The sequence below is a fragment of the Anser brachyrhynchus genome (assembly GCF_964034855.1).
Source record: "Anser brachyrhynchus genome assembly, chromosome: 5".
Classification (NCBI taxonomy): Eukaryota; Metazoa; Chordata; class Aves; order Anseriformes; family Anatidae; genus Anser; species Anser brachyrhynchus.
This window is the reverse complement of record NC_137699.1, coordinates 65037511-65050203: the sequence shown is the minus strand read 5'-3', so window position 1 is coordinate 65050203 and position 12693 is coordinate 65037511. Positions and strand designations below refer to the sequence as shown.

Here is a 12693-nt window from a genome sequence, read left to right as displayed (position 1 = left end):
GCTTAGTTCTGCAAATGCGTTAAAACACCGTGTATTTGCTGTGCTGCAAACCAAACAGCAGCAGGCAGCGCTCTGCTTCCACTTGGGCACGCGCCCAGCTGCTCGGTGCGAGAAAATCTCTTTCGCCGAGGTGCAGTATGAGCCATTAAAAACATCCCCCCAAAACAAAAATTATGTGTTTAATAAGCTTCACATATTGGGTGTGAGGTTCTCTTCTGGTCCGTGTCACCACTGATGAGAAACGTGCCCTGCAGTTAGCTCCTGTATTCCTGCTGCCAGCCTGATTTGCCAGGGAGAAGGGCTACTTTTGCTGACCTTTTTTCCACAGTTCTTTCAGTGGAGAGCATGGTGATTCTGGATTGAAACGACATAACCCAGGAGTGAGACACACCGTATTTCTGCAGAACTTTCTCCCCATGGGGTTAAGCAAGTCTCAGGCTTGGCATTCAAGTGCATTCTGGAGCAGGCATTAACCCTGTGTTTCTGGGAAGGGGAGAAGGACATGAAAAACACTAAGTGCAGCCTGGCAGATCATGAGGGTAACCAAAAGAACGCGCATTCGTTGTTCAGGCTTTCTGGTTTATGAAGTCAGGCAGGAAGGACAGCAGGGCTGGATCTGCCTCATGATGGCGATGGCTCTTTGGGTCCGGGTCCTGGAGCTGTGTGAGTGGCGCTGGTTCATTCCAGCAGAGATTTGCAGCTGGTTTTTTTAGTGAATCAAAAAATGCAAAGCAAAATCCACTCGGCTTCTGAGTACTCCCTTTGTTCGTTGTGACAGCGTGTAAAACAGCAGGCTTTTCTTGTGTCTTTTATGTAAAACTCTAGATCACACGTATTGAGTTGCTCTGCAGTCACCTGGTAAGAGTAGTATCTGATTAGCCCATATTGCCTTGAAAGGTTTATTTATATTAACAAAGCTCCCAGCAAATACTGTCTGACATTTACTTTGTAACCATGATAATTTCCTGTGATTTAGCATTGTGATTTTGGCTTCCTATTGTTTTGTTCAATACCTCCTTCATCAAAAGCCCGCGAGTTCTGCCAGAGACCCCCCTGTGGTCACCAGGACCAAAATTACATGTTAGGGGGAAAGTCTCTTCTGTGCAGCTGGTGAGCAGCGTTGCCCTGAAATGGGACTGATGGCTGATGGTTGGGAAAATGGAAATTATAGGAGTGGGCTGGAAATTACCTACCCATTAAAAAAAAAAAAAAAAAAAAAAGGAGCTACATTGGGATGACCTGTGTGGTAGCAATTTCACGTAGGGTGAGGTAACTTCCTGTTACGTTTCCTGAATTTACTGACATTTCATTTTACCAAAAGATCCTCTGTTTGTGCCTAGGTAGGGAATAAAAGCAGACAATTTAACATTCTGGAGATGCTGAGTTCCTGCAGCAGTGGAGGGCTCCCCAGCAAGGGGGTGTATTATTATTACTTATTATTGTTATCCCCGCACCCTGTGGCATCGTGCCCTGGGAACACATCCACTCTTTGGGGTGAGAAAGGGACAAATCAGATGAGCACTGCTTACCTGAACATTCATGAGTACAGGAACGCGTGAGAAGTCACCAGGACAAGGTACTTCGATCTCACCTGGGACTTCTGAGCATTTCTGCAAACCAGACTTGCTAACGGGTAAAGCTGGAGCCGAGGAGTGCGTTATGTTTTACGGCAGGGCACCTAGAGGCAAAACAGAACAGCTGCCAAGTCGAAGGCAAGCCCTAGTGGAAAAGTGAGACAAAATGGATGCTTGGAGAAGTCAGTCTGATGAGCTTAAAAAATTAGAATCGTCCCTTCTGAATTTAGACATCTGGTCATTTAAAGTTGGGTAATCTTTGCTTGAGTGTTTAATCATGCTAATGCTACATGAGTTGTTATCTATTATTAAACCTCCTGGAGCTTTTAAGCAGCAGGCAGTGAGAAAGCTCGGCAAAGTCACAAATGGGTCCGTGAGAGGCATTGCTGGACAAATACCAGGAAAACCAGCTGTGCTATGGTGCAAGCCGCATTACCCTCGCGGAATAAGTACCTTACAGTATTTGCAAATGAGAGAGAACATCTAAAAAGCATATGTCTCTGCTAAATGTCTCCTGTTAGAAATGCAGGAATTTCCATTAGTCCCAAGAAAACCAATTGTATTTCAGTTGTGAAGTCAATATTGCAGAACTACTGAGTGGTAATGGCTTTAATTGTATTGCTCAAGAACTTTTAAACCACACTAGTCTCATTTAATTCAACTTAAAGGAACACAAAGAGAATTGAGTTCCCTAAACTTGGTTAGGTCTGTTTTCCAAAATGCCCTTTTGAGTACAATTAATGTTACACAGTAGATGACAACAGCAAGAGGAAATTTCCCTTAAGTAGGTGTAGGAAGCAAGCAAACCCAGACGAGATTTCTGTTGATGTTCATCTAGACTGAAGGGGAGAAGTCCTCTCTTGAGGAGTTAGTCAGAGTACAGCTTAACCCCATTTGTAGGCTGCCCGGGCATTCACCGAGGTGTGCCGGCACACCCAAGGGCAGGAGAAACTCTGCTGCCATTTTCCCATCCTCTTCAGATGGGCTGCTGTGGTTCTAAAGGACGATAAAGTCACCAGTGAGATACCAGGGCTATATCTGTACCCACATGTAACCCTTGTGGCATATAACATATAACCCATATAACATATAACATATAACCCTGTTCTAGGTGACCCTGCTGGTGGACAGGGTCATCTCCAGGGCTCTCTGCCAGCCTTGGCCGTTCTGTGAAGGCTGAACTGGTGCACCCGGGCCAGCAAATCCCTCTCCCCAGCTGAGGCTTGTAGTGATGTTAGCGGCTGTTCTTGTGCTGGGACAATAAAGAATTAGTTGTTCACCTTAAAAAAAACAACAAACAAACAAAAAAAAACAACCACTGTATTTGCATTCATTTAAAGGTAGAAAGATTTATAACTTGAAACCTAACAAGAAAAATTCCTAGACACGCAGAACATCTCAACAACTAATTTTCTTTTTGTAACTTTTTAATTTTGTTTCCACCATATGGCTTAAATTGTGTGTGAATTAATATTATTCATAAATGCAGTACAGATAGGAATAAGACCAATTATAGCAAAATATTCACCATCTTTTTAATCTCTATGGTTATGAGAAAGGCTGTTCTCTTGAAAATTTAATACCTTAAAAAAATCACATGATATGCAATGTTTGACTTCTGCCCCATGGTATTTGTCAAGTTTGCAATATTTTGCCAACAAATTAACAAGGGGTATATTTCAGTGAATTTTTTGTAAGCCAGAGGGAATCTGCCATTTGGCTTCAGAGCGTTTGCAACATGCTACACGAGTAATTTGGATCTGGTAGGATTCAGTTCAGAGTTTCTGCTAACTCAGCTGGCACAGTCCTTTCTGGCATCTATTTTGAGAAGCTGATAATTGCTTTGGGCTGGCTGCGGTGCCGCGCTCTCGAGTCACAGGGGACTTCTCTTCTGGAGTCAAATGTACAGTTTGGATATTGCTGTAGAGCAAATTACACTGGATTTTCAAGGCCTATTTAGAAATGAACAAACACAGAACTGTCACTTGGCAGTGATTCAATAGCATACCTGTTGCAACGTTGTGCACGGCTGTCACCAGAGCCTGAGACCACGTGTATTTGAGACCACTTCCAGCCCTCCCAGCGTCCTCGCTCCCACAGTGACCTGGAGAAGAAATACAAACAAATTCAGGTGACATTTCCACTAATCGTGCTACCAGACATCTGCAATTGAGGAGTTTCCTGAGCCAAAACTCCTATCTGCCTTTTTTCGTATTTACTTTTCCTTGATAGACCATCTCTCATAAAGGCGTGTCGTCCGTAAGAGGATGGCGACACTGGTGCTAGGCGGTGTGCTTATTGGCATCACATCCTTGACGTCCTTGACATCACATCCATGGCAGAATAGCAGGACCCAGTCCACCAGCAACATCAGCAGCAGCCCTGCAAGTGCTGCCAGAGGCTGCCTGTGGTGTCGGCAGGGCTCGGTACCGGGATGTGCTGTGCCGAACATCTGCAGTGTTTGGGGCCCGGCACATCCTGGCATAGACGATGCCATCTGTGTTTTCAGGGCTGATAGGAGAACGTGGGCCTTGCTGAAAGTGTGCGTCCTGGGCTGCTGCTGGCTGGCACCAGCTTCTTGGGAACCTGAATCAAAGTCTGCACTGGCTCTGCGCGGCGTGGATCGTCGGTGTTGCACCCACTGAGCTGCCTCGAGGAAGGAGCCCCAGCAAAGGTTTCTGAGGGAGTTTTACCCAGGGGGTGGGAGTGAGTGAGGAAACCCCAGCCAGACCCTGCCCCACCTGCTGTTCGGGTCCCAAAAAGGTATTGGAGGGAGATGTTTGCTGACAAGGAATTTCAATGGACCCTTCTCTCACCTGGTTAAATAAATAAATAAATAAATAAAAATCTGTATTTACATTAAATATGGTGAAAAAAGAGTTAATCAACTTTTTTTTTTCCTTTTTTTTTTTTTTTTTCCAGCCAGAACGTGAGATCATTTTTCTCACAATTTTTCACCTAGATGACTGTAAATCTCTTCACTAATCTCTCTTGATATTTGCAGTTTGGTTCAATAAGACCATTCATTTCCTTTCTTGTAGCTTGTATCCTCACCATGTTATCCTGTAACATCTGCAGCCCAAAAATGTCTTCTGAAGCTGAAACTGCAGTAGCAAAAATCAACTGCAATTGTGCATCCCTGCGTTACCGGTGCAGCTGGCACCGGCTCACGCTCCTGCCCTCACCTGCTTGCTCACCTGGTCACCTCTGACACTCTTAGGCCATTGCTTTTTCCATGTGAGTGCCAAGGGCTCGAAGTTTGCTGTTTGTGCGGTTTGGAGATGTGCCAACCCCGATCTTCCACAAGCGCCCATGTAGTGTGACGAGCCCTGCTCAGCTGGGCGAGGTTTTCCCTGGCTCAGCACTGAACCTGCAAAACAAAGGCAAAAGTCAGAGGATGCTGCCCGGAAAAAGACAGTGGAGAAATGTGCTTTTTTTCCCTGCAGGTGGTAGAAAAGCTGGAGGGTGGCCAACTTCTAATTTTCTCCCTCTATTAAGGAAAGTAAGTTTTTTGCAGAACCTGAGACAAATTGGCAGGAATCAGAGTTCTGCCTAACGCCGTTCAAGATCACGTTGCAGATCCAGCCCCACGACTGTGTTTAATCATTTGCTGTTAAAACAAAGTCTCTGAATCTAAGAGCTCCTTGTGGTGGGCCATTATGTCCGGAGACCAGATTTTAATACACAGAGCTGATTTAATGAAGTGAACTTGACTGAAGTTGTGAGGGACATCAACAAAGTCTTTCTAGAAAAGAAAACAGTTTTGCAATAAATTAATGCCATCTGGTGCTATGTCAGATGAACTCTCTGCATCTGTTACAGCCACAGGAGAGGAGATGTAAAAGAGAAGAATGAGAAGGAAAACAAATAACACATTGCTTCTGAATTGTACTACAGCCTAGTCTCTAAGTGACCCTTTTTTCTTTTCTGGCATAGTGAGAAATAGGCAGTGATGCCTGAAAATGTATCACCGATTTCTCTCACAAAGAAGACTTTTGTTTATTTTGTTGTACTTCCCATATTTATTTATTGAATTCAGAACCTAGAGGTTCACGTGCAATATTTGAGGTAGTTTGGTTTAAAATGTGCGGTACTGAAATGACCCATGGCTGCTTCGATAAATTGCAGCGTGTTCCTCGTGGAGAGGATGTGGCTGAATAGGAGCTTTCATCTCTCTCCCTCTCCAGCTCCCGTTCTTTGCAGCTGGAGTTTTCATTTGCGATCCTGCTCACTCCCAGCCATTTGGATCCTTTTTGTTGTCTGAGCCTGGCTAAATGTAAGGGTTTTAGCTGGTAAATGTTCAGCCGTGCTGACCTGCAGCACAGCACGGAGCTGGTCTAGGGTGCAGGCAATACCAGCTGAAACCTCCTCAGTCACGGCGTCTTCTGACATTTCCCAATTGCGTTTGTTAGCTATATAAATGCGCGATGAGACTGTAGACTAAAATTGATACTCATACTTTGTTAGATTCCCACCACTAATTATTTGATTTCCTCTATACCTTGTCTACATTTGGCATGCAAATCCTCTAATTTCTATTCCAGAGCGTCTGTACTGCAGTTGTCACTAACAGGGAGGTATCAGCCTCTCGCTCACCTCCTTCCTCCCAGCGCTGTGCCTGCCTGGTGTGCAGATCCTGGGCCTGGCTCCACGCACTGGCACTGAGCGTGTTCGAGGGCGCTCTGCAGGGCAAGCAGCAGAGGGGCGGGCTCTGGCGGACTCACGGGAAGCACGAAGCATCTCTGGTTTTCAGAGGTGATGTCTGAAAGATTTTCCTGTCTTTATCACAGTCCACGTTTTCTGTCTGCCATTCCCAACTCAAGCACTTCAGGAGCTGTTCTGGTTTTGCTTTACCTTCATCTCCCACACTGGGAAGTTTGACCACGTCCACGTTATCTGGTCTCAGCAGCCTGCCCTGGCTCGCTGTCTGTGAGAAGCATCAAGAGAGGATGCCATACAGCTTCTGTTTTGTTCCCATAACTCACGTTTCATTTTGGCTGGCAGGCGCCTGTCCTCTGTCACGCGTGCTGGGCTGCGATGAACACCCGCTCTGGCTGCGGATGGATTGGGAACTATGCTGGTTATCTCGACGTCCTTCAGACATTAGTGGCTCATCTCATTGTGACAGACAGAGGAAAAGGAACTATGATTGTGACAAAGAGACCTGTTAGTGTACGCTTTCTCCAGAAACCTCCTCCTGTAGCGCCTGAGCTCTGCTGGCACACATTGTCCCAGGGCTGACACGGCGTGATGTACACCTGCGTTGGGCCAGGCGCGCTCCTGGCGTGTGGGTTTTTGTGCCACCTCCTTTCTTCTGCCAGGAGACCGCAGCTCCCGGGAGGGGAGAGGCAGCATTGCCTCCTGTGCTGGAAGAAATCCCAGTGGGTCTAAACTGCAACTCATTTGCAGGACTGCAAATCCAGCGGGAATTGCTTCACTCCTCCATCAGTGAATTCCTGTGGCTCGCAGATGTTGCAGTCTCTCACCCGGCGCTAATCCTGGCCTTGCATTTTTACTTCTGCTTTTGCCCTCGTGGTGCGCCCCGCTGGAGGCTGATGCTGGCACCCCACCCTGCAGCACCATCCCCAGGGTCTGCATGGGGGACTGGCTTTTCCTTCTCCCCAGTGCCTCAGCATTCAGGTGCTGTGCTCCCCTGTGTAGGATGGGCTATGAGGAGTGATGTGTAAAAACAGTTAGAGGCAAAGTGGGTGCTCACCCGTCCCATCAGCTGCACACCCAAGTGCTCTCACTGGAGGATGCTCTGCACATTCCTGGCTTCATTAGCGTGAATGCAGCACCTCCAGGACAGCTGCTTGTCTGCTTGTTTGTGCATCTTCTAAAGTCTTTGTTTAAGCTTTAATGATATTTGATTCCAAAGCCTTCCTATGGCATTCCATATTGACCACTTAAAGTTAAAACCCCACTGAAGTTAGCATTTGCTAGCACCTCTCCTAGACACATCTGTTGCTGTGTAGCATTTTGGGTGTACATTTAATTGCACCAATGTAATTGGTATTATGGAGGCAAATTATTATAATACGTGCATTCCCACTTTCTCTTTCATATATGTACAAGGACTTGTACTTACTATTTTCATAAATAATTCAAGCTCTGTAGCTTATTTTATTTCTACTTTGCACCTAAAATGACTTTCCAGAATGTTAGCAGAAGATCTGTGTCTTTCTCTAACCTCAAAGCTTTAACACACTGGTGGGTGTAGAAATGCAGTGGCAGTCACAGACCAAGACATTCTCATCTCCTTTGTCCATTTTTATTTTCTCTCATGCACTGACATTTGCACTTAATTATAAATACTGGGTAGAGCATGTCATCTGTCATTATTCAGTAGAGTCAAGAGGCTTTTTCTGATATGGGGAATTGGAAAGACATCCACTTTGGAAATTGTGAATCAAATGTGGTTTTTAATGATTTTCCCCAAAGTCTTTAGAGTTTCAGTGGAAGTTTACAGTAGGGAATATCTAGCAAGTACTTCCAGGACTATCCAGAGAATCATTTACTAGAGCTGTCTCCATAGTACATTTAATAATGCGAAAGTTCAGTATAGCCCTTACTTAAAATTACATAAGGAGAGAAGCATGTGGATTTCAAGGATTGATTCATTAGGGAGCAGAGCAGCATTAATGGTTTGATGGATAGCTTCACTATCAGCTCTTGAAATAATTATATTTTGTAAATGGAATGCATAAAGAACTCATCAGCGATGCTGGGGTATGGTAATGCACCAAGCAGAGCACGCGCTGTGGAGCTTCTTGAATGGTAAAGTTATTTTTTAGTCTGAATGATAATGGCACAGCTTATGCTCTGAAGTGCAACTGGTAATGCCGGGGCTAGACGTGGGATGGGCTTCTGTGATCCTCTCATGCTGGGCCTCTTGTTCTGCATTTCACAGCCATACTTTTCCAATGAAAGTGGAAATCCATAGTGCAGGGGGCTTTTGACTGAGCCCAGCAATTTCCTATCAAAGGCCATTTCCTAAGAGTGGCGGAGGCAGGCTCTCGAGGCTGCTAGCTGACCAACTGCACTGTGTGCAAAGCAAACCACAGGCTTCACAAAACGCCTCACAGCACTGCAAAACCTCGTGTGCCTCACATCCTGCCATTGCAAGCATCAGCGGGGGGATTTGAGAAAGATCTCCCACTTTTTACCTCTCACCTGGAAAATATAAAAAAATAGCATAAATAAATTCAGCAATATCACCCGAATGAAGGGAGATCAAGAGGTCCTCTATTGCAGCAGGATGGCAGGAAGGTATTAAACTGGCCCAGCACAGCTGTGGAAGTGCGTTAGCCATCTTAGCAGGGACTCACGGGGGCAATAGCACGTGACTATTCCTTAATTAGTGTTTAAGCATTGTTTTGTCTATTTGTTTGGTTTTATTTTGCTGCTCCAGCAGAAAAGTCTTTCCTGGAAGAAGAGGCCATTACTCACGGTACGGCACGTAGAGAAGTCCCACAACTCCGCTCGCTGGAGAAGCCCGGCAAGCAGGACCTAGCAGGGCACCACCAGCGTTACCGCCTGCTTTTCTCCTGAGGGACACGTCCTTATTTTCTTCCTGGGAGCTTGTCCTAAAGAGTGGTGAAGAATGTGGGGGGAGATAGCTTCTTGCTGCCAAGTCCCGAGGCTTTTGCCAAGCCCCTTGCTGTGCCTGTTCCTGCCACGGCGGCAGCGCTCTCCCAGGGGAGGCAGTGTCCCCTCCCTGTCACCGCACATGGGCAGGGACCAGCGGTGGGCAGCTGCCCTCTGCAGCCATGGGGAGAGCCAGCACCATCGCTGGGGTTCTCTGAAGGACGCTCTCTCTCCAAAGCAGTGCTTTGGTCTCTGGGGGTTTGGCATCCCCTCCGCACGAGGAAGGGATTTACTTTCCGCAGCGTGGTGCGGCCTTCGTGCCGGTGAGGAGGAGGTCACATTGCAAGCAGAGGTGAATGCCTCCATGAATAAAAGGCTTTGGGATGCCAGTGCAAGAAGCTGAAACCAGGTAGGCTCCATCTTCGTCTCCATCTTAGACTCCCCTGCCTGCAGCCAGGGCATCCTCAGGCCCTGTCGGGGCATCTCCCGTCCCCATGTGCTGGTGGCAGAGGCTGCGGCGCAGCCAGGAGCGGTGGCACCAGCCCTCGTCTCACCTCATTTAGTCAGCAGCGTGGTACAATCAAGGAGGATATTAGGAATTTTCTGTGAAGTGCTGTTTTGATGACACTACCTATCTGAAGAGGCAACTTCTGGATTCATATGTACATTATCAGCATGGATCTGTTCATTACGGCATTAGTGCTGAGGAGCTAATGCATTCTGCTTATACAACATTACAACTCTGAGCCAGTGTGTAACAGATAGGCATCAAAGTACTGTTATTCATTTGTGTTCTGCAGCCCTCCCTAAATGTATGCACTCTTCCCTTTCAGAGGAGACAGTTACCATGCTCTGTTTCTCCTCTCATTCGGGTTTTAACCCATTGTAATTGTATTAAGTGGCGCCGCTCCGTACTTGCAGAATTGCAAGAAGCAAATGAATCATTATTTTCACAGAAATTACATTGATTGGAATGGCCAGGAGAAAAACAATATAGGAAGGATAACTGGGTTTGGTAATAGTTGATCCTGTATTTTTAGTTATCTCTTTAAAAATATGAAAACTATCACAGTCTGTAGAAACAACCAAGCATTGTGCTGTGAAAGAGGAAAGCTGAGAGTCTCTCCGTTGGTGGGAGCAGTGCCTGAGAACTGAGCAGGGCTGTGGCTGGAGCAGGTCCTTGCAGTTCCTCCAGCCCGCAGCCCACTGGGGTGTTTGTTCGGCCATGGATTCACTGTCACAGCTGCCCGGCGCACAGCGGTACCCGGCCTGCGGCCCCGCAGGCAGCCCCGAGCCTGCAGCCCCGGGAGGAGCAGCTTCAGGTTCTCTCTGAGCTGTGATCCACGCAGGGAGCGAACACCGGCTGCCAAGGCGCTTCAGTGTGTTGGGAAGATCTGTGGAAATGGAAGGCGTTGCTGGGAGGCGCCTGCTTTTCAGCACCTCTGCAGCTGCTTTGCCCAGGGGCAGGGCCCCATGCAGGGCAAGCTGCCCAGGTCCTGCCTCCAGACATGCGAGGGGCCTGCCGGCTCCCAGAGCCTCGGGCACGCCTCGGTGCCCTGCAGCAGGCTCTGGATCGGCAGGCAGTGCTCTGCTGCAGCCCCACAGTGTGGGGATGGACGTGGTGCCGGTCACCTCCTGCTGCCACAGGCCAGGGTCTGGCCGGGGCTCATGGAGGGCCGGGTCAGTGTCTGAGCATTCGGTGGGGACAGCACGGGCTGGCCACGTCCCCTTTCTGGTCACCGCCTGGTGGCCACAGCACAGGGACACGCAGAGACCTTCAGAGGTCCAATCCCCAGCTTGCAGCAGCTATGAAAGATGCCTGAGTGGCAGCGATGTGCCGCTGCGCTGCGGTCTGCACCTCTGCGAACCCGTCCTTCTGCGGGGCTCCGGGGCCCTTGCACCGCCTGCCCTCCTGCTAGTTATTTCCTTCTCTTTGTGCATGTCCTTTCTGCTCTCTTTTCTATTCTGGGCTGGATTAGAAATGCTCTGTTTGCAGTTCAATTAAAGTGGCCTCTCAGACACTGCAAAGTTCAAATACTTCTAGTTTTTCCTTTAAATATATCTTTCTGGATTTAATGGGCTTTGCAGGCTACAGTTTCAAAGTGGTTATTAATGGGATTTGTTGAAGGAATTCTTGCTTTGATCTCTTAAAAATAATGTAAGAAATCCCTCCACTGGCATTTCATTTCATGGATTCGGGCATGTCAAGAAGTAGCTGTTGGGTGTCACATTAAGGCTTGGCCTGCACTTGATGAGTCTGCAGAGCGAGGGCTGCACTGCATCTGGCAAATTGAACAGTGGTCTGCTAATTAACTGAAATGTTTGCCTTTTGCTTTCTTTAACTCTATTACTATTATCATTATTATTCCCTGGAGAACGTCGCCACTGCCAAGCTCACAAAGATGTAAAAGGTGATAACAGAATTGGCAGCCAGGCTAAACTCTTCACTGGTGTATGGCAGTGATGCCCCCACGGTGACGCTCTTCTGAGCCCGCTGTGGCCTTACTGCTCATTTCAAAGACGTCTAAAGGAGCTGACGATTCTCACTGCATCAGTCCCCTCCACGTCTCAGGGGTGGGATCCCAAGCCCTGTTGGAGATCAGGGGACACAGGGTTTCTCCGCAGGCTTTGAGGACCAGTTTAAAACAGAGGAGTTCATTCCCTGTGATGTTCTGTTTTGGGATGAGATGTGGTCAAGTTCCTTTGGCTTACCCTGAGTCAGGTGCCAGGCAGCAGCGCTGTGTGCCACGCGTGCCCACAGGCGTAGGCACCCTGCGCCAGTCATTGCCTTTGAGAGCCTGAGCTCACGCGTGTCTGAGGCGGCCGCTGAAATCACGGGCAGAGGGTGGAGGTGATCTGGGGAGGGGAGCGGGATCTCTGCACTTCTGCATGTGTATCCAGTGAGCCCAACCGGCTTGGTCTCTGTCAAAACACGGGGTGCTGTTAAAATGCAGATGTCCTTTTATTAATGAAGAAAAAGCAGTGACATGCTCTTAAATGAGGGGAAAGCAATTATCATTTACTCAGATGAATCGGCTGGCATTCCTCCCTGCCGCTGCCTCTCTCTGTAGCTAATGAAAATGTAATGCATGTTGAAGTCATCAGCAACAAATTTTTGAATTGCACATTGTACTGAGCTCAGCTTTAATAGCATCTTCCTGGGAAGTGACAGGCAGGAATAAATGTCCTTCAGAATGATTTATACCCTGGATTAGGTGCGAGTTGTAAAAATACACCAAGTTTAAATCACTGTCAACCTTGAAACAACAGCAGAGAAGGTGATGACCCCTGTTAAAAAGTAAACAAAACAACGGTGTTTCTCAATAGATTGAACTGCAAGCTGTCTTTAAAAATAAGATCTGTGGCTTTAATGTTGTCTGCTTTTAAATTAAATTGGAAAGGGGGGTGGTGTGTGCATTTCACAATTACAATTCAGAACAGCTGAATGGGAAGCCATAAGCCACAGTAAGGAGTTGGAGCTCGGTTGTGTTAGTAACACGTCCATTAAACTGCCGTTAGCTGGGAAATGCAG

The 12693-nt window shown here is 47.3% G+C and overlaps 2 long non-coding RNA genes across 10 annotated transcripts in view; both read left to right on the top strand.

Annotated features, from left to right (window-relative positions):
- LOC308195914 overlaps positions 1–12693 on the top strand; it is a 314751-nt gene that overhangs the window by 134316 nt on the left and 167742 nt on the right. The window lies entirely within an intron of this gene.
- LOC308195913 overlaps positions 1–12693 on the top strand; it is a 71579-nt gene that overhangs the window by 28065 nt on the left and 30821 nt on the right. For all 3 annotated transcript variants that reach the window (XR_013951914.1, XR_013951915.1, XR_013951916.1), the window contains exon 2: positions 1–12693. This exon is cut by the window's left edge and continues 20783 nt beyond it. This is a non-coding gene — a long non-coding RNA (uncharacterized lncRNA).